Source organism: Bos mutus, chromosome 6, assembly GCF_027580195.1.
Source record: "Bos mutus isolate GX-2022 chromosome 6, NWIPB_WYAK_1.1, whole genome shotgun sequence".
Taxonomy (NCBI): Eukaryota; Metazoa; Chordata; class Mammalia; order Artiodactyla; family Bovidae; genus Bos; species Bos mutus.
The window spans coordinates 24,454,915-24,477,000 of NC_091622.1; the positions used below are offsets into that span (position 1 = coordinate 24,454,915).

Sequence of the window (22,086 nt, forward strand, 5' to 3'; positions counted from 1 at the left end):
AAGAACATTTTTACCTAAAAATACAACCAATACCCAAACAAAGAATATAGTAAACTCATTTCTAACTGGTAGGCACAGCAAAGACATAGCAATTAAAGTTTAAAATTATAAATTTCCAATATAAGTCAAGAATTTTTTTTTCAAGTAAGTGCTATTGTTATTTCTAGTTTTCATTCTTACACTGAAGAAAACTTCAAACTTCCACATTTTACAAACTTCAAACATGCATTATGAATGTTTTAAATTCTTGGCCTTATAACTGTGTACTATTTTCTTTTCTCCAAAACTTAACTGCTTCGGAATAATGGGCATAGGCATTTAACCACTTATTTGCAGTTAACTGGGCTTCCCAGGTGGCACTAATGGCATAGAACCCACCTGCCAATGCAGGAGACTGAGACACAGGTTCAGTCCCTGGGTTGGAAAGACTCCCTGGAGGAGGGCATGGAAACCTACGCTGGAGCATGCACTAATTTGCCTCCTTACACTCTTGTTGTCTCTGCAAGCACCTCACACAGCTCCTTACCAGCCAGCCATGGCAGCATTTGCTACTTAGATGTCTGACATTCCTCCTGTCAGGTTTATTTTTCCCAATTCCCCAACTCCCTTTTCCCTAAGTTCCTCTTTCAGTTCTAGCCACTATCCCTAGATAATATTGTCCAAATTGCATCCTTATACAAGGATTATGCCCAGATATGTAAATCACACCAGGATTCCTACTGTCCAGACCCTCACCACCAACTGCCTGTGAACTACTCCCACTAGACAAGCCCATCCCAATTCAATAAGCTCTGGTGGGAATTTATCCTATCCATCTCAAAAGATGTTCTTGTGTGATACCTATTTCCAAAATACTCTCTCAAAATCTTTATATCATCTTTAAATCTCTTCTTCTTGTCCATGGTAAATACATTTTCATGCCCATTAATTTTTTTCCTTCTCAATCAGTCTTCATAATCCTCCAACTTTTCATTTACATGAACCCTACCCATATTCAGACTCTTGCTTCTCAACTATAATCATAGTCTAACTGATTTACCGCCCCCCTGTACGTGTCCCTTTCTGAATGACCTTTCCCTCCAATCTCAAAATTAATTTCCTTTCTCACTCTTACTAAACTTCCCATGCATAAAATTAAAATCTACCCTTTGTCATCTAGCATACCTTGGCTCCAGTCTTTTATTCTAGGTTATTCTCCTACCACAGTCCCACATCCTTGTCACTTGTTGAAATAATAACTACATCTGTATTAGCCAAAAAGGACAAAATTATGTTACAGTAACAATCCTAAAACCTCACTAGCTTTCAACAAGGGTTTAGGTCTTGTTTATGATTCCAGTCTTTGAGGCAGACTGCATCTTACTCCATGCTGTCTTTATTTAAGTAAGTAAGTGTTAGTCACTCAGTCATGTCCAGCTCTTTGTGATCCCATGGACTATAGCCTGCCAGGATCCTCTGTCCATGGAATTCTCCAGGCAAGAATACTGGAGTGGGTTGCCATTCCATTCTCCAGGGGATCTTCCCAACCCAGTGATCAAACCCAGGTCTCCTGCATTTCAGGCAAATTCTTTACCATCTGGGCTTCCCTCATAGCTCAGTTGGTAAAGAATCCGCCTGCAGGGCAGGAGGACCCTGGTTCAATTCCTGGGTCAGGAAGATCCTCTGGAGAAGGGATAGGATACCCACTCCAGTGTTCTTGGGCTTCCCTTATAGCTCAGCTGGTAAAGATTCCACCTGCAAAGTAAGAGACCTGCGTTCAATCCCTAGGTTGGGAAGATCCCCTGAAGAAGGGAAAGGCTACCCACTCCAGTATTCTGGCCTGGAGAATTCCAGAGAATTCCAAGGATTGAAAATCTATGGTGTTGCGTAGTCAGACAGGACTTTCACTTTCACTTTTCTTTACCATCTGAGCCACCAGGGAAGCCCTGTCTTTATTTAAGGTTCTGGATAAAGGAGCCCTGCCTGGAACTTGACAGTCTTAGGACAGAGGGAAAAGAGGGATGGCTCTTTAAATTTCTCCCCATATTTCATTGGTCAAGGCAAGTCCAATGGCTGTGCCTGGTATTAATGGGACAAGAGTTATAATTCTCCCACATAGAAGGTCCCAACAGAGAGTGTCAGCAAATATTTTGGACAAATAACATAATCTACCACACCATCATTAAAGTACAACATAAATTCCACCATGTTTTCAGTGTTTTTCTTCTTCTAGGCCACAGTATCTCAACAGCACCACTATTAACAATTTGGGCCAGATAATTCTTAGTTGTGGGATTTGTTTGATCATTGTAGAATGTTTAGCAGCATGCCTAGCCTCAACCTACTCCAAAAGTAAAAGTGTTAGTTGCTCAGTCATGTCCAACTCTTTGCAGCCTGCCAGGCTCCTGTCCATGGGTTTAGCCAGGCAAGAATACTGGTGTGGGTAGTGATTCCCTTCTCCAGGGCATCTTCCTGCATTGCACACAGAATCTTCACTGTTTGAACTGCCAGAGAAGGGAAAGCCCCAACCTACTCCTAACCTAGCTCCAAACATGTTCACCCACCATGCCAATCAAAAATGGCTCCAGACCTTCAGAAAAGTTCCCTGGAGGGGTGAAATCACCAGCAGTCAGTGACCACTGGTCTAGTCTATGAGTCCCTAAGGAATAGGAACTGTATCTTAGCTGTGACTTAGCATCCTCATGGCACTAACTCCTATGGTACATGTTTAATCATTGTCATCAAAATAGAATTACAATTTCAGGACAAGATTTTCTTTATTAAAAAATCAAAAGCAATATTTGTCTCTCAGGTTTCTTTAGGGAAAAAACATAAATTTTAGAGACAGGAAGGCCAAAGCTTCTGGCTTCAACACTCCATAAGATTCTGGGAATGCTGCTTAACCTCAGTTTCTTCATCTTCAAAATGGGCACAGCAGCATTCCCCTTGCAGCTTTGTGATGACGAGTGGCTGCAAATTGCTTGGTGTTGGGTGTCTGCTCAGTAAATGGCAGCTATCATCATCATCACCGTCAGCACAGCATCCCTTCCTCCATAACACCCTTGAATATGAGATGTTTAAAAACCTATTTGCCCTCTTGCATAGAAATGCCAAATGTTACTCACAGAAAGAGAACAGCATGGTCCCACGAAATACCGCCTATGTTTGTTTCTCCATAAATAAGACTTGTTGTCAAGAAACTTGAGCTCAGTGCTCGTGGCTCTGCCACGAAACACATAAGCTTGGATATGAGCAACAGGTTTTTTTGCAGCACTTTCCTGGATGTCAGCAGAATCTCACAAATCAGGCAAGAAAAGTCCAAAACATATGCCCTCAGCAACCTGCCAAAAAACCAATAAAAGGAACTGTGAGTAGAGCCAAAATCAAGGAGGCAGGCAGCAGTGTGGGGCTGCAAACTCCAATACATTCACATGGAAATGCATTTCCTTTCAGTAAAAACCATTCCAACTGATGAAAAGAACCTTCATGCAGCTACCTATCATATAGGCAGGAGCTTCAAAATGACAAATGTCCTGCATTTTTTAAAAAAATACAACCATTTGGAACAAGATATGTTGACAACTAGTGGTTTTGTGGCTAGTAAGTATAACTCAGCATGGAAGAACTGGCCTTTTATAATGAAGTAACATATTGTGATGTTATCAAGACTTAGGCATTTTTATATCAAATGAAAAATATCTCTTGTTTTCTGGTTAAGAAATGAACGCATGGCATGGCAATCAACACAAGTTTAAAATACAGAAAAAAAAAAAAAATAGCAGAGGTCTCAGTTTATAAAAGATAGGCTGTGTGTTCTTTTTTCAGAAGACTATGATCCCCTGGCTGGCCAAACGAAATGTAGAGGGTTTGCGGCTTTGTGTGTTAGATTTTTTTTTTTTTTTTTTTAAACAATTGTGAGACTTTCAAGCTGGTAGGATTTCAACCGAAGGCCCTGGAGACTTAAACGCTTGAATTCCCGGCATTAGGAGCAAACGCTGCAGCAGCATCAACAGGGAAAGCTCCTGTTCCATCAGAGCTGGGATTTCAAACCAGAGGCTGTTGTGATTCAGCCTGTTTCTTCAGTGAAGCTGGGGTCAGCCGGCTTCAAAGATTAAGCTTGTTTGACCCTGCACATCAACACTCAGAACCACGCTGCCTTGGCCTCGGGGTCGCAGTGTCCTAGTCCCTGCTGGCTGTAAGAGGATCCTTGCCGCCCGCTCCACCTCGCCCAGCGCCGCATCTCCTCCTCCGCCCCAGGGTACCAGACTGCGCTGTAGTAACCAAAGGATTTTTCGGCAACAAACTTGCTCCACTCAAAACTGTGTTTCCTTCACTTGCAACACTCAACCTTGATGATTTAATGAGCCCCAAAGGGAAGCCTCTGCATAGCTTACTGAATTCTAATTAGATAATTAAACCAGATAGCAAAAATCTTTACTTTTGTAGGGGTGAAACGTAGGCTGATGTTTTATCGTGTGCAACTAACATTCCACAAGCAAAGCATTCCCAAACGTTTTTCAAAATAAATAAACATTCAGTTCCAAACTCAGAAATTAATACTTGCTTTCCTCAAGGTTCTGGGACTGTCATATGATATATTTTTTTTAAGGGTTGAGAAAGAATAAATACAGAGATCTTCATACATGCATGCATTTAGTCGGTAAATATTTATTTATTCAACACCACTCTGTGCCAGCCACTGTTCTGAGCTCCCAATAGGGAGAAACTTCTAAGGTCTCCTTTAAGTGGGGATTTAAATATAAACTAATGATAACCACAACAAACATTTATGTCCATAATTTAGGCTAAAAATAGAAACATTTCAGCCTTTATTTTTCATGTTCATTTACCTCGACCTCACTATTCCAACATGAGTAACCAGCCACTGACATGTATTGCCTCGTGTACTTTTCCCTTTATATACTTTATGACTCTTCCAACTGTGGACGATTTGCAAAGCAAATGAAAATTATTTCTCAGAAGTAGTTTTGACATAAAAGCAAAAGTGAAGGCCTAACAATATGGCTCTTTCTTCAGTGCTAATGCACTTGCATAAGGAAAGTGGTTTTAACTGAAAGTAAAAATTACTGACAGGACCTCATTGCAATTCTATTCTGGAAGACTTTGAAGGAGAATGAGACAACTTTCAGTTGTCAAAAACTTGGGAGGGAGTAGAACATTGAGACAAAAAAACTTAAGGAAAACATTTTTAAAGAGGGAAAACCTGGTTTATCCTTTTTTCTCCTTTCTTCCATCCACCCTAAAAAAAATACAGAACTTTATTATTCAGTTTTCCATTGCTTTTGTACAAATGTTTAAAAGATTGCTCAAATTACCCTATATGTTTTTAATTTTCCCTTATTTTCTTTCTTTGCAAATCCATGTTGCTTGTTCTTTTGGGGAAGAGGACTAACAACATTTTTGCTGATAAAATAAGTCAGAATTAGATATTACCTTTTTTTCTTCTTTCTTCATTCCTAATTGATTTCTTCAGGAAATTAGTGGACCCTATTGATATTCTCAAAGCAAAATTTTGACCAGTCAGTGCTAACCAAAAGTATCACAGAATAACACTAGGCTGTTCTGCACAGTGGCAGACATGAGGTGGAAACGCAAAACATTCAAGCATCTGAAAATTTCCCAAATAATTGTTTCACATGAACAAATTCTATGAATGATTAGATATGAACTTTTCACTTTTAACCTGAAGGTGTGTTTTTATAACAGTTGTAGGGCTAGAAATAAAATTTTGATGATCCTACAATGACTTCTTGAGTTTTGCTTTCTCCAAAAGGAAGACATAAATGAATTACAGTTGACTGAGACAATGATGTCATAACAGGGACTATTTTGGTGTTTTCCACTGTGTCAGGCTCAAAAGAGAAGTGGGATCCAAGAACAAACGGGATCAAGTCCCCTTTCTGGGCCGTTCTACCATGTTTCCTCTTCTCTAAATATCATTAGCCATTTTAGACTGACACACACACACACACACACAGCCCTCAGAGATGTGTTTAAGTCAGTTGTCAAGAACAGAAAGAACATTATCTTATTTTATTTAGTGACGATTTCCACTATAGAATTTACCAAACTATCTTTTGAACTGTATATTGGCCTAAATGGGGCAACTTTTGCTTTAGAATATAAACAATAACTCTCCTTTTAAAGTTTAATTTGATTGACATCAAAACTTACTCTAATGATGATGAGAATCCACACCGAGAAGCTCTCCACGGAAGACCCTGTATCCAACTCTCAGGATCTGAGTGTCAGAGAGAACACAACACAGGCCTGAGACAGGCCAGGGCGGAAACTTGAGCCCTGAGTCACAGATCTGCACGCTGAGCAGAGTCGATGTAAGTGATATAGGAAGCCAGGTGCAGTCCGGGAGAAAGGGGTTGATAGAAACAAAACTCAGGAAAGCAGATTTGCAAAGTAGGGTTAAAATTCAGGCCTAGAAGGGAAATGCAGTGAGAATGAGAAACCCAGGCAAAGGTAAATGAGGCAGACACTGTGAACACTGGATAATTAGGCTGCGACAGGAGGCAAACGTCTCAGGGGCAGCAGGAGCTGCATTCAAACTGAACACCAGAAATGTCTGTTTCAAACTATTTCCAGGCCCCACTCACTGATCAGAACACAGCCCCTGGGGTCCTGCCAGTCCAACTCATCAGTGGTTCAAAGAGCAGGCAGGAGTTTAACTGCAGCAGCAGACTCTCAGTGCAGCCCCACAGCCTCCTATCTAAAACCTTTGGGCTATATATGTTTTGCAGTTTAGAATTTTTCAGATATTAGTAAGCATGAAACAACTCGTATGGATCGCCAAAGGAATTATGCTGAGTGAACAAAGCCAATCACCAAAGACCACATAATGTACAATTCTATTTATCTAGCATTCTAGAAATGACAAACTTGTAGAGGTGGAAAACATACAAGTGGTTGCCAGGGGCTAGGGAGAGGGCTGGTGAGGGAGGTATCTGTGTCTATAATAGGGGAGCGCAACAGACCCTTAGGATGAGCTGTGTTGCATCTGACTGTGGTCGTAGCCACACAAATCTATACATAGTAGAATCGCAAGGAACTGAAGGGAGTGTATGTAAAACTGATGAAATCCATATAAAGCCCATATGTGCTCAGTCGCTCAGTCGTGTCTGATTCTTTGCAGCCCCATGAACTGTAGCCTGCCAAGCTCCTCTGTCCATGGAATTTTCCAAGCAAGAATACTGCAGTGAGGTGCCATTTCCTACTCCAGGGGATCTTCCCCACTTAGGGGTCGAACTCGTGTCTCTTGTATCTCCTGCATTGGCAGGTGGATTCTTTACAACCAAAGCCACCTGGGAAGCCCAATAAAGTCCATGGATTGTATCAAAGTCAGTCTCCTGGTTGTGATGTTGTACTACAGTTACAAATGTGACCATTGGGGGAAATTAGGTGAAGAATATACTACATGTATTCTTTCTTACAACTGCAAACAGATATACAAGTCTCAAAATTAAAAAAAAATTAAAGAAACATTAAGAAAGCAATAAAGTACATATTCAGAACATTAGGTAACACTGCAAGCAATGTCAAACACATGAATATTTCTGCAGAAAAGTGTGTGACTATTCACACCAAGTGAAATGCAGGTTATCAATAGACTTCAGTCAGCTGAGGTCAGGTTTTATGACCACATGAGTTTGGTCAGGTATTGCTGCCAAATCAGCCATGAAAATACTTTGGTTTTTCAGAGCTTTTTGGATTTGGAGCTACAGATAAAGAATTATAACTGCAAGTCTCACTCTGGTCTCATGGAGAAAGGCAATGATGGATAACACTGACTGGTCTGTTTTTTATGCCCTGTTTCCCTTCCTCGTTTCATATTCTCTGCTCTGTGCGAGAAGAACTGGGGGGGGATTGAAAATTTTAATATAATGCTTCAATCACAGAAGGTTTGAGAAAAAGTTATTTTGTTGTATCCATTTGAGAAGGCAGTCAGCAATTCCCAGAATTGAATATGAGGGATGGAGCTATGTGGGAAAGGCAAGATCAGCATGGAATAGAACATTCCTGAACCTGTCCTAGGGTGTCTCCTTAGCACCACTTTGTCATCTGTTTGGTAATGAATTTTCAAAACTTTAGAAGTTCCTAAATTCAAAAATAGCATATATATAATCAATACACATACATGTAGAATTCAACTGTTGCTGCTGAATGGGTATTGAATAAATAGCTAAGGTACCACAGCTCAAGAACTGAGGGTCAGATTATTCACTGCCCCTCAATAGGCATCATGATTCTGTCAGTACAACTAGATTGGGATTAAAGCATGTATCTCAAAAGAGAAAGCAGGGGAAAAAAAGAGGAATGATGGTTTTGGGTGGCTCAAGTCATAAAAATGTGGGGGTTTTACAAGAAAGGGTGTTTGATTCCTGTCCAGCAGCAAAGCGAAATTCATTAGTAGACCTGGTTCTAGGGTGAGGAAGTCAAAATGATGATGGAGAACCATGTGGCAGAAGGATAAGCCTTGAGATGAGGGAGACTAATCAAGATGCTTACGAGACTGCATCTGCCCTTCTTGTGTAGAGAAAGGCTAGCAAGGTTGCTGACTGTACTCCCACGCTCCTGGCAGCCCTGCTAATTACCTAGCACAGCACTCAGTAAGTATGTGTTGAATGAATTAGTCATGGCACACTTTCCCTCTGATATCAGCCGTGCCCTCAGAATGCCTCTCACACATTCTCCAGGCAGTCACGACCAATGGATCAGAGATGTGATCAGAAACAAACCTGCCATCCTCACGCTGAAGTGAACCCGGGCTCAGCAGCTTGGCTGTTCCTTCTGAACTTCAGTATGTATTAATCTCAGTTCTTACTTTTTCCTTAGAAAATGCTTTTTAGGGGGAAAATATCAACAAGGCTAACAGTAAATAAAAGAAGGGAATTTTTCCCTCTTGGCATAAAGAGGGAGTGTGGGTAGTCAATGCCTCAGAACTAAGTATGGTATAGGAAACAGGTTTCCTTCTGTGAGAAAATCCAAAATTTAATTAAAACTTGAGGAATTATGAAAACATCTGCCTTCCCCATATGTGCTTTCCTCCTGTAGAGTCTGTGTGTGTGTGTGTATGTGTGCGTGCGTTCATGTATGTGTGCATGTATAGTTTGAGATCAGACTTTCTTTACAATCATAAAGCTCCATTTGCCACTTGTTCTAGATAAATGACAGTCTACTGAAGATGAAGACTGAAGACTCTCTGAGAAGAGAAAAAAGAACCAAGTCACCCATAACATCAGCAATACAGGGAGAATATTCGTTCAATTAACATTTACTAAGTGCCTCATATATGTGCAATACGAGTGTGCAGTTGCTGTGGTAAGCAAAGCTGTCATGGCCTTTACTCCACAGCAAAATAGGAAGGAGGCCATTAATCAAATTACCATATTTATGTATAATTATAAACTGAATTAAGTACCCTGAAGGTACCATGATATCCTGGAATAACAACAATAATAAAACCAATTTTATGTGAATAGAGCATTCATTTGGAGGTACAAATGAAAGGTGTCCCAGGAAGGGAGGAAGAGATGTGAGCTATCTAATGTGGGAGTAGCATGTTCAAGGGCCCTGAGGCAGGAAGCAGCGTAGCAGCTCCCACAGACTAGAATGCCTGTGTGGCTGGAGTGAGGGCAGAGGGCAAGATGTTCTAAATGAGGCTGAGAAAAAAGCAGAGGGCATTAGCAGGGACTTGAAGGCCATGGAAAGAACTAAATTTCCATCTTAACTGCCATGCGTATGCGCTAAGTCACTTCGGTTGTGTCCAACTCTGTGCGGACCCTATTAACTGTAGCCTGCCAGGCTCTTCTGTCCATAGGATTCTCCAGGCAAACATACGGGAATGAGTTGCCCATGCCCTTCTTCTTAACTGCCGTAGGAATCCCTTAAATCGTCTTAAGAAGTGAAGTAATTATGTTTATGCTTCCCAGGTGGCTCAGTGGTAAAGAATCTGCCTGTCAATTTAAAGAGATGGGACCTCCCTGTTGGTCCAGTGGTTAGCACTCTGTGCTTCCAATGCAGAGGGCCTGGGTCCAATCCCTAGTCATGGAACTAAGATCCCACATGCCTGTGGCACAGCCAAAAATATATAGGGCTTCCCTCATATCAGTAAAGAATCTGCCTGCAATGCCAGAGACCCACGTTCAATCCCTGTGTTGGGAAGATCATCTGGAGAAGGAAACAGTAACCCACTCCAGTATTCTTGCCTGGAGAATCCCATGGACAGAGGAAGCTGGCAGGCTGCAGTCCATGGGGTCCCAAGAGTTGGACACGACTTAATGTCTAAACCACCAGGAGATTCCAGTTCAATACCTAGGTCAGGAAGATCCCCTGGAGATGGAAATGACAACCCACTCCAGCATTCTTGCCTGGGGAAATTCCATGGACAGAAGAGCCTGGTGGGCTCCATTCCATAGGATTGCAAAGAGTTGTACACAACTGAGCACACACACACAATTATGTTTGTGCTGCATAGATACCTGTGTGGCTTGATGCTAAGAGGACACTAGAGCATTAATGTGGCAAACTGGGGTTTCTGTTGTTTGCCTAAGTCATGCCTGACTCTTTGTGACACCATGGACTATAGCACACCAGGCTCTTCTGTCCTCCAGTGTCTCCCAGAGTTTATTAAAATTCATGTCTATTGAGTCAGTGATGCTATCTAACCATCTCATCTTCTGCCACCCCCTTCTCCTTATGCCTTCACTCTTTCCCAGTATCAGGGTCTTTTCCAATGAGTTGGCTCTTCACATCAGGTGGTCAAAGTATTAGAGTTTCAACTTTAGCATCAGCCCTTCCAATGAATATTCAGGATTGATTTCCTTTAGGATTGATTGGTTGATCTCCTTGGAATCCAAGGACTTCTCCAACACCACAGTTTGAAACCATCAATTCTTTGGTACTCAGCTTTCTTTATGGTCCAACTCTTACATTTGTACATGACTACTGGAAAAACCATAGCTTTAACTATACAGTTCTTTGTCAGCAAAGTAATGTCTCTGTTTTTAAACATGCTGTCTAGGTTTGTCTTACCTTTCCTACCAAGGAGCAAGTGTCTTCAATTTCATGGCTGCAGTTACAGTCTGCAGTGATTTTGGAGTCCAAGAAAATAAAATCTGTCACTGCTTCCACTTCCCCCCCACCCCCGCCATCTATTTTCCATGAAGTGATAAGACCAGATGCTATGATCATAGGTTTTTGAATGTTGAGTTTTAAACCAGCTTTTTCTCTCTCCCTTTCACCCCCATCAAGAGGCTCTTTAGTTCCTCTTTACTTTCTCCATTAGAGGGATATTATCTGTATATCTGAGGTCATTTATATTTCTTCTGGCAACCTTGATTCCACCTTGTGATTCATCCAACCTAACATTTCACATGATGTACTATGCATATAAGTTAAATAAGCAGGGTGACAATGTACAGTCTGACATACTCCTTTCCCAATTTTGAACCAGTTCATTGTTTCATGTCTGGTTCTAACTTGCTTCTTGACCCACATACAGGTTTCTCAGGAGACAGGTCTGGTATTCCCATCTGTTCAAGTATTTTCCATAGTTTGTTGTAATCTCAAAGGCTTTAGCATAGTCAGTGAAGCAGACATTGATGTTTTTCTGGAACTCCCTTGCTTTCTCTATGATCCAAAGAATGTTGGCAATTTGGTCTTTGGTTCCTCTGCATTTTCCCCATTACTATGATTTGCATTCTGCCTTGACTACCTTGACTTTGGTCTCAGGATATTCTAGTTAGCCAAATCCCTTAGGCACAGCATATGAACACATCTGGAGTTCACTCCACCTTTGAGTGAAACCCTTCTCCTTTCAGGTAATTTTGAATGATTTCATATCACCTTGTTCCTCTGATCCTGTTTAAAATTAAAACATGATTAGACGTCAGTGTCTGTATGTCTTAACTTCTGAATAATTTTCAATCTTCAAAAAATTTTCTTGGCTTAAATACCACCAAATAAAATCCTGGCTCATGCATTTTCAAGTCAGTTAAGGCCTAGGGTGGTTTGACAGTTAATATACATCACATTTCTCTAAACTTTCAACTTGAATAAAAGTAAATGAAAAATGAAGACTTCTTTGCAATCTGGTAAAGCATCCATGGTGAGCCACCCAGAATAATAATGGATGAACCCAGTTATAAGAATTATATGAAATTACTTGGTGCTTTAAGGACTAGGTAAGCTCAAAGTAGATAGTATTCAGAAGGCTCTTTCATTCCCACTGAGATTCCAAAGGAGATCTTAAAACAGAGGGGGAAAAAACACTTTGTGCAAGAAAAGGCAAGACTGCTTTTAAAGGTTCAAATCATCTAATTTCATTCCTATTCTCTCCTTTCCCCTATCACCCTTATGCAGAGTGCAGCAAATAGGTATCATTTGCCTTTTTAATAATCTGAATCTTAACAATGAACACACTGAAGAAATGACCACATGGTCTTCTCTGTATTCAGTTAATTAAGAGTAAGTATTCTGCTGATTTGCAATTTTGCAGAACAACCAACCAGCTGTTTGACTGCATTTTTCATTAACAAACAGTGAGTTTGGAGTTGTAAAAACACATCTTAAGGCTGCATTCAGTGAAGTAATTATCTAAGGCAACATGGCTATTAAGAGGTGAAAATAGTAACAAACCATGCTTGGAATTTGGGTTTAAATCCTTAATTAATTTTAAATTATTCTAATTTATATTATATCATATATTATATTAATTATTAATGTATATTATATTCTATAATAATTTCATAGATAATAGACCTAAAGAAAAATGTTCTAAATATTAAAAATACCTGAAAATAAAGATGAGAAATTGAATAGGCAAGAAGAAAATTTCTTGCTTAGTGGAAAGTTCCTCCACATTTCCCTGTAAATCAAGATTGAAAAGCAAGGTATACTATCTACAGCAATAAATGCCAGATAATTGCTTCTGAGGCCATATTTTCCCCAACAGAAAGATCCTCTCAGTAAATAAATGTCCAAAGTTGTGGTTTTTTTAAACTAGCATTTATCTTTCTACAAACAACAAGCTAATTGCAAGGAATTCAGAGTTCACTGGCTCAGTGCAACCTCCTAAATGGAAGGCCTTTCTGGGCCAGAATTAAGACTCTGTACGCCCAAGATAGCTTGCTGCTTTCAAAAGGGAAGGATGTCATATTCCCCATGATCCCAACTCCTAAGAAGAAAGATACATGGACTTCTTATCTCTCTTGTATTATTAGTACAAATTCTGACCTTCCCTAAACTGAACTTTCCAAAGTGAATGGTGGAATTGGGAAAACAGAAAGTCAAGCTATGGACATTCTATTAAAGGAGCTCCTAAACAAGGAGGACTTCGGGGTAAAGAGGAAGGCTTCCCTTGTAGTTCAGCTGGTAAAGAATCCGCCTGCATTGCGGGAGACCTGCGTTCAATCCCTGGGTTGGGAAGATTCCCTGAAGAAGGGAAAGCTACCCACTCCGGTATTCTGGCCTGGAGAATTCCAAGGACTCTACAGTCCACAGGGTGGCAAAGAGTTGGATGTGATTGAGCAACTTTCACTTTCACGGAAAGGGCAGGGGTGCTGTGTGCTAAGTTGCTTCAGTAGTGTCCAACTCTTTGCAACCCTATGGACTGTAGCCTTGCCAGGCTTCTCTGTCCATGGGATTCTCCAGGCAATACTGAAGTGGGTTGCCATGCCCTCCTCCAGGGGACTTTCCCGACCCAGGGATAGAATCCATATTTTCTGCAGCTCCTGCACTGTAGAGGAATTCATTACTGCTGAGCCACAAGGGAAGCCCAAAGGGCAGGGGGACAGAAGGAGCTGGGAAACTGGGATTAACGCATAAATACTATTGACAATATGTATAAAATAGATAACTAGATACCTTATAGATAATAAGATAATAATATTATAGATAATAAGAACATATTGTATAGCGTAGGGAACTCTACTTAATGGACTGCGGCAACCTGAATGGGGAGGAAGTCCAAAAGAGAGAAGGGATATATGTATATATATATAGCTGATTCATTTTGCTGCACAGTAGAAAGTAACACAACATTAAAAAGCAATGATACTCCAATAAAAATTACTTTTGAAAACAGAGGAAGGCTTCTGACTGGTGTTGTTCTTCATGTTCTATCTAAATCTGAATATTTGAGGATTGTATATGCAAAGTTTGCCTTTGAGAATTTTCTAACCAAGTTCCTAATTTTTCTTTCAAGTCACCAGGTCTGTGTCATCCACTAATTCAAATAAATATTGACAACCAAAATGTCTGAGGTCTTCAATGATCATTCTTTCAGACTCCCTCCTCTCAGAGGTGAACTATAAGCCCCGAGTCACATAGGGAATTGGTTGGTGACATACCCAAAACCAGAGAAGGGGCTCACTAAGTGATTTTGATCATTCCTCCCAGTTCTTTCGAAAAGCAGTTTTTCCTCCCCAGTGTGCTGAAAGCATAGGAACCACCAGAGGAATTAGTTCTTCATCTCCAAATCCTTCCAGACCAGTTCGGCTGGCTGGTTCCCGCAGCTTCCTTAACCTAACTTTTCCTTCCCTCATTTGTCTCCTAAGAATGCTCTTTCATCAGGGCCTTGCATCTTCCCCAGGATGTGATTGTTCTGTTTTGCTCCCTCTGGCCCACCACACACACCGTGGTGGTGTGTCAGAGCCACCCCATCCTTCCAAAGGCCCAGCGGGGCTCTGTTCCAGAAGGGCTGTGACCCCCTACCCCCACCTCATCTTGCTCCTCTCTGCTTCCCGTTAAAATACTTGTAACTGAACATAGCCAGATATGAGGCTTTAGTTTTACCACACAGTTTTGACAAAAATACTGGATACATTTCATGTTTTCATACCATAAAATTGAAATTATCAGCCATTGTGCTCAAAGCTGAATGCCCTCGACTTTGCAGACATTTTGCCTATAAAACAGGAGTTCTCTTCTGGCTTCCTGTGTGTGGATGAAATGCCAGTGAGGTCATGATAGAAGCCAGAAAGGACTCTTAGAAACCAAGACCACTGCATCAATAACACCATTGCTGAAGTGAGAGGGGGAAATTACGCAAAATCCAATAAAAAAAATAACTCAGATGGACTGTCATGCTCTAAAGAGGAATGCCTCAGGGCAAAAATAACACACACATGCACACACACACACACACACACTTAGATGAACAACCCAGGCTTAAAGTTCAGTCTTTGTCTGCATTGTGTCTCTAAAGTTTCCACTTCAAACAGAGCAGAATGACCTGAAGTGTCTTTTCTCATTTTCGTGTAACTTCTTTCAGCTTTTCTGTCAATAAGAAAACTGGGTTTTCAGTCTGTTCACCCTCCCACAGCCTGACCAACTGAAGTCAAAACCACCCCTACCATTTTCCTCCTTTGTGCAATGAACCTCACATTGATTTTTGTCTTGACAAACGTCCCTCAACAGCCTACATACCAACCTTTAAAACAATTCAGTCATTCTGTCCTTTAGGCACCCTAAGTTATTCACATTTTGCTCATTTCCAAGTGACTCCCAAACACTTTGCTCTCATCTTCCTCCTTCCCCAAACTAAAAACTCAAGGTTATTACAAAATATACACAAATGCTCTTACCAAATGTGACAACCACTCTGAATGGCTCTAGAAAGAATAGCCATGTTCACCAACAGATATAGAACACAGAATCATAATCTGTTGTGTTAAATAGCCTTTATTTAGTGACTAGGGTAAATATTACTAATAATAATGCTTTAAGAACAACTGAAATGGCTCTAAAATGTTTTATTTATGAAAGTGAAAGTTGCTCAGTCATGTCCAACTCTTTGCAACCCCATGGACTATACAGTCCATGAAATTCTCCAGGCCAGAATACTGGAATGGGTAGCTGTTCCCCTCTCCAGGGGTCTTCCCAACCCAGGAATCACACCCAGATCTCCCTCATCACATGCAGATTCTTTACCAGCTGAGCCACAAGGGAAGCCCACGAATACTGAAGTGGGTAGCCTATCCCTTCTTCAGCAGATCTTCCTGATCCAGGAAGCAAACCAGGGTCTTCTGCATTGCAGGCAGATTCTTTACCAACTGAGCTATGAGGGAAGCCCAAAGTGTCTTAGTCATGTTTGACTCTTTGTGACCCCGTGGACTACACAGTCCACGGAATTCTCCAGGCCAGAATACTGGAGTGGGTAGCTGTTCCCTTCTCTAGTGGATCTTCCCAACCCAGTGATCGAGCCCAGGTCTCCCACATTGCAGATGGATTCTTTACCAGCTGAGCCACCAGGGAAGCCCTTTTATTTATAAAGCCTGCTATAAATTACAATAAGCTTTTTTTGGTTTGGTCAACTAAAACATCATCTACTATAGAGAATCCCCCGTGTGAAATACTAAAATTTTACCCAAAAATGTGGTAAATAAACAGCTACCATTTACTTTGCTCCTGCTGTATATAAAAACCAAGCAACATAAACTCATTTTTTCCCTTACATTCATCCAGTGAAACAGGGGTTATTGGCTGTATTTTGTATGACTCAGATAAAGATGTGACCAAAGGTCACAAAGCTAGTAAATGACAAGATGGAGACTTGAATCTGGTTCTCTCAGATGTTAAGTTCAGGTTTTTCAACTAGGCTTACTATTTCTCATGGGTGCCTGGCATCTTCGAACAGAAGAAGAGGAAGCTTTAAAGGAGAAATGACATTAGGATATTGGTGTGTGGTTAATCACTCAGTCATGTCCGACTTTTTTGTGACCACATGGTCTGTAGCCTGCCAGGCTCCTCTGTCCATGGGATTCTCCAGGCAAGAATACTGGAGTGGGTTACCATTTCCTTCTCCAGGAGATTTTCCCAACCCAGGATTGAACCGGGGTCTCCTGTATTGCAGGTGGATTTTTTTTTGCCACTGAGCCACCAGTGAAGCCCTTAGGATATCTGCCTCTTCCTTATAAGTAGCGTTAAATCCTATATCAGAGTCCTGAAATCCTAAAAGTTTACAAATTCAAGTATGATTTAACCTACCTGTTCATACTGCCTTAGAAATTTGCTGTGTAAAGATTTAGTGTGCATCTCTGCCAAACCCCAAAATATGTGTTGCACGGCTTAAAACAGTTATCACACTTCAACTACAGTAGCTATAAATGATTGATACAGAACTCAGGGTATTCACTCTAGTAGATGAAGTAAATGTGACTCAGTTAAAGCCCAACATGTTTCAATTCTACAGAGTCCATTTTCTTGACTGTATGTAGACGTTTTTGGCTAAGAAAGATGTACACGTTTGTCAAGCCCTGGAGAAAAGCAACACTTGCTCTGGAAAATGTGTATAGGGGCGTTTGAGGGATGAGCTGGATGGATGGAAGAGTCAGGCAATCAGTGTGTAAAGCAAGTTAACTCAGAGGAGCTGCCACTTTATGTATAACACTGATTTCTGCAACAGAGACAAGAGAAAGTCCTGACTGCTAGAAAAGTATCTGGCCTAATAGACCATGAAGAGGAGCTGAATTTTGTCTCTGCAGAGCTCTATGTTTTTTGTTGACTTATCTTGCACTCTTAGGAGTGAGACTACCGAATTTCAAAGACTAATTTTGTCTTCAGTCTCTAGGAGCTCACTATAGGCACACTTTTTTTCTCTCCTTGAATTCTGAATTTGTATTTAGAGGTAGAATTGTTACCACAGCCTTATAAAAATGTCCCATCCAGGGAAAACAAAAACATGTTTATACAATAGCTTCCTCTGGATCTTAAAAAATTAAAGGTGATTTGATACCGAACATCTTTAGTAAGAATTAGAATTTCTCTCATGAAATTACTTACCATTTTCTTAATTGGATGTATTCACCCCAGTATGTCAAGTCCTGTGTTTGAATGGTTTCCTGTGACTCTTCAGAGGGAACGCTTTAATAACAAGACCCTGTGTGTGTCACTTTATATTTGGTGAGAGGATTGCACTGGCTCTAATTATATTATAAATGGGACAGCTTCATTAACTAAAGTGGCAGAAATAACAAAAGCATCTAATACTTATTCCACCTGGACATTTCACAAAGCTGAATGACGCTTCCCTATTCAAAAATGCCTCTCTAGTGCATTTATTAAAATGAGCTTTCAACAAAACCATTGACTAGAGAGAGAAGATAGCCTCAGCTGTGCTAAAACTTGATTTCCTCTGAGTACCAAATAGCTTCATAAATATTTCAGTACAGATATCAGGGGAAAGCATTTAGAAATTAGAAAGTATGGCAGTGTTTGCAGATTTAGGAATAGCCACAAATGATTCATGTCAGTTCCGACTTAAAGACCACCTACTATATACTAGGCCATGATCAATGCCAGTGATGCAAAAACAAATGAGAATGGTTTAAAGAGTCCATGGAGCTTCAGGGTGAAATAAACATTTAAATAAAATTTTAAAGATAGCATGGCAGGTATTCTGAGAGAAACATGGAAATAAAAGCAGCTTCAGTGTCCCTCTTCTGAGCCTCTGCCTCCTGTCGCTGTGCTGTGTTCTCATCCATGTTATCTCATTTAATCCTCACAACTAATGATGTGATCAGGTGTTATGAGCTACTGTGGATTTATTCACTCAACAAGGATTTATTGAGTACTTACTTTGGGCTGAGCACTATTCTATGCGCTGGATAACAGGGAACAAGACAAAAATCCCTACTTTCATGGAGTTTCCATTGTCTTGGGAAGAAACAGAAAACAGAAAAATCACTAAATGTATATAACATTTTAAAAGGTGATAAGTTCTATGGAGAAAATTAAAATATGAAAAGGAGGGTGACAAATATAGTTGTAAATGGAGTGGATTTCAGGAGGCTTCACTGAGAAAAACACATTTGCACAAAACCCTAAAGAAAGTGAGGTAGGGAGCCATAGTGAGAAGCAGGAAGGAAGGAAGTTAACCACACCCATGGAGCAAAGAACTGGCTATGCTGAGAAAGGGAGGAAGACGGCCTTACTCACCTCTGAAGAAAGGGAATTGCAGACAATTGTAAGGTACGTGTAAATATCTTAAGGAAACACAAGCCACTCAGCAGATTTAGTGAAAGCAAGGAATGCATGAAATAATGCCATTTATGTAAAATTATGTGTCTATTCAAGGAGATATATGAAAAATTGTTCAGAGATAGTAATGGAAATTTATTTGAGTGGTAGAGTGTCAGTTCAGTTCAGTTCAGTCTCTCAGTCGTGTCTACTCTTTGCAACTCCATGAATCGCAGCACGCCAGGCCTCCCTGTCCATCACCAACTCCCAGAGTTCACTCAGACTCACATCCATCAAGTCAGTGATGCCATCCAGCCATCTCATCCTCTGTCGTCCCCTTCTCCTCCTGCCCCCAATCCCTCTCAGCATCAGAATCTTTTCCAATGAGTCAATTCTTCGCATGAGGTGGCCAAAGTACTGGAGTTTCAGCTTTAGCATCATTCCTTTCAAAGAAATCCCAGGGCTGATCTCCTTCAGAACGGACTGGTTGGATTTTCTTGCAGTCCAAGGGACTCTCAAGAGTCTTCTTTAACACCACAGTTCAAAAGCATCAATTCTTCGGTGCTCAGCCTTCTTCACAGTCCAACTCTCACATCCATACACGACCACTGGAAAAACCATAGCCTTGACTAGACGGACCTTTGTTGGCAAAGGAATGTCTCTGCTTTTGAATATGCTGCCTAGGTTGGTCATAACTTTCCTTCCAAGGAGTAAGCGTCTTCAGGGGTGGCGGCTGGGAGGACCAACCCCACGTCCAAAGAGCAGTGGCTGCGCGGGCGCAGGAGGGCCGAGAGGAACTATCCCACGTTGAAGGTCAGGAAGGGCGGCGGTAAGGAGATACCCCTCATCCAAGGTAAGGAGCAGCGGCTGCACTTTGCTGAAGCAGCTGTGAAGAGATACCCCACGCCCAAGGTAAGAGAAACCCAAATAAGACGGTAGGTGTTGCAAGAGGGCATCAGAGGGCAGACACACTGAAACCATACTCACAGAAAACTAGTCAATCTAATCACACTAGGACCACAGCCTTGTCTAACTCAATGAAACTAAGCCATGCCCGTGGGGCAACCCAAGATGGGCGGGTCATGGTGGAGAGATCTGACAGAATGTGGTCCACTGGAGAAGGGAATGGCAAACCACTTCAGTATTCTTGCCTTGAGAACCCCATGAACAGTATGAAAAGGCAAAATGATAGGATACTGAAAGAGAAACTCCCCAGGTCAGTAGGTGCCCAATATGCTACTGGAGATCAGTGGAGAAATAACTCCAGAAAGAATGAAGGGATGGAGCCAAAGCAAAAACAATACCCAGTTGTGGATGAGACTGGTGATAGAAGCAAGGTCCGATGCTGTAAAGAGCAATATTGCATAGGAACCTGGAATGTCAGGTCCATGAATCAAGAGTGTCAGTTACTTGTCTCCAAATTTTCTGATTTGTGTGAATGGTTTCCAATAGAAGTATATTATTCTGTCATCGGGGAGAAAAAAATGATTTTTTTCCTTTTTGGAAAAAAATTTGAATTGGCCTACATTCACTCTTGAATTTAGTGACTTAGATGGTTAAATCCATCTCTACCCACTTTTTCTAAGTAATAAACATTCTGATTTCAGGGCTCATTAACAACTAGTTTAGCCACAACCATTTTCCCCAGACTTTTCTCTGGCTAGCCATGGCCATATGGGTAGGTTTACCCTAGGGTTTGTACATGAAAGAAGTTGGGATGATTCTAAAGAAGTGGCCTTAAAAGAAGGGGCATCATGGACTTTTTCAGCTCTTCTTCCTCCTGCCAGCCTGAAATCAGACATAATTTCTGATACACATTTTCTTAGAATGTAGGAACAATTTTCTTGATATCACAGATGACTTCATAAACCACACAACCAGCCCTTACTCCCACCTTCAGATTTCATAGCAAGAATAAAATTAGGAGTTTGGGATTAACACACTACAATATATAAAGTAGATAACCAATAAGGACCTACTGTACAGCACATTATACTCATTATTTAACTGTTGCTTCCTTATCTGCATATAGGTTTCTCAAGAAGCAGGTCAGGTGGCCTGGTATTCCCATCTCTTGAAGAATTTTCCACAGTTTATTGTGATCCACACAGTCAAAGGCTTTGGCATAGTCAATAAAGCAGAAATAGATGTTTTTCTGGAACTCTCTTGCTTTTTCCTTGATCCAGCGGATGTTGGCAATTTGATCTCTGGTTCCTCTGCCCTTTCTAAAACCAGCTTGAACATTTGGAAGTTCACAGTTCATGTATTGCTGAAGCCTGGCTTGGAGAATTTTGAGCATTACTTTACTAGCATGTGAGATGAGTGCAATTGTGCGGTAGTTTGAGCATTCTTTGGCATTGCCTTTCTTTGGGATTGGAATGCAAACAGACCTTTTCCAGTCCTGTGGCCACTGCTGAGTTTTCCAAATTTGCTGACATATTGACTGCAGCATTTTCACAGCATCATCTGTCAGGATTTGAAATAGCTCAACTGGAATGCCATCACCTCCACTAGCTTTGTTCGTAGTGATGCTTTCCAAGGCCCACTTGACTTCACATTCCAGGATGTCTGGCTCTAGGTAGTGATCACACCATCGTGATTATCTGGGTCATGAAGATCTTTTTGGTTCAGTTCTTCTGTGTATTCTTGCCACCTCTTCTTAATATCTTCTGCTTCTGTTAGGTCCATACCATTTCTGTCCTTTATCGAGCTACTGAACTGAACTGAAAAGGGAAAATAATCTAAAAAAGATTCTTTTCAGATGTAAAACAGAATCACTTTCCTGGGTACACCTGAAACTAGCACAGTGCTGTAAATCAATTATATTTCGATTAAAAAGTCATCTTGTGATGTTTAAACGACTCCACATTTTCTGATATGTGGGCCTGAACCCAATCCTAGCTGATACGGCATATAAATCAGAGTCCAGTTCCTGTGTGCTCAGTGCACCTTCGGTGCTCATTTTGTTATAACACAGCTGCCCCCTCACACAAGGGAAGGAGTTTTGCAGACAACTGAGCCGAGTCTTGCAGGCTGAATCAGAACTTGAGGCAGCCATATACTGCCACGAGCTAGAAGAAATCTTCAAAAGAGTATGGATAAATTAGAAGCAATTGG

General features: G+C 41.0%; 1 long non-coding RNA gene across 2 annotated transcripts in view; it reads right to left on the reverse strand.

Annotated features, from left to right (window-relative positions):
- The window catches only part of LOC138988214 (uncharacterized), a 138,081-nt gene extending 131,655 nt beyond the window's left edge, over positions 1–6,426 (reverse strand). Inside the window, exons 1-2 of one of the 2 annotated variants that reach the window (XR_011464470.1) lie at positions 6,175–6,426; positions 3,105–3,320 (exon numbers count right to left, since the gene is read on the reverse strand). This is a non-coding gene — a long non-coding RNA (uncharacterized lncRNA). The remainder of the gene's footprint in view (positions 1–3,104; positions 3,321–6,174) is intronic. The other variant, XR_011464469.1, reaches the window with a different exon arrangement.
- Between the last annotated feature and the right edge of the window lie 15,660 nt (positions 6,427–22,086).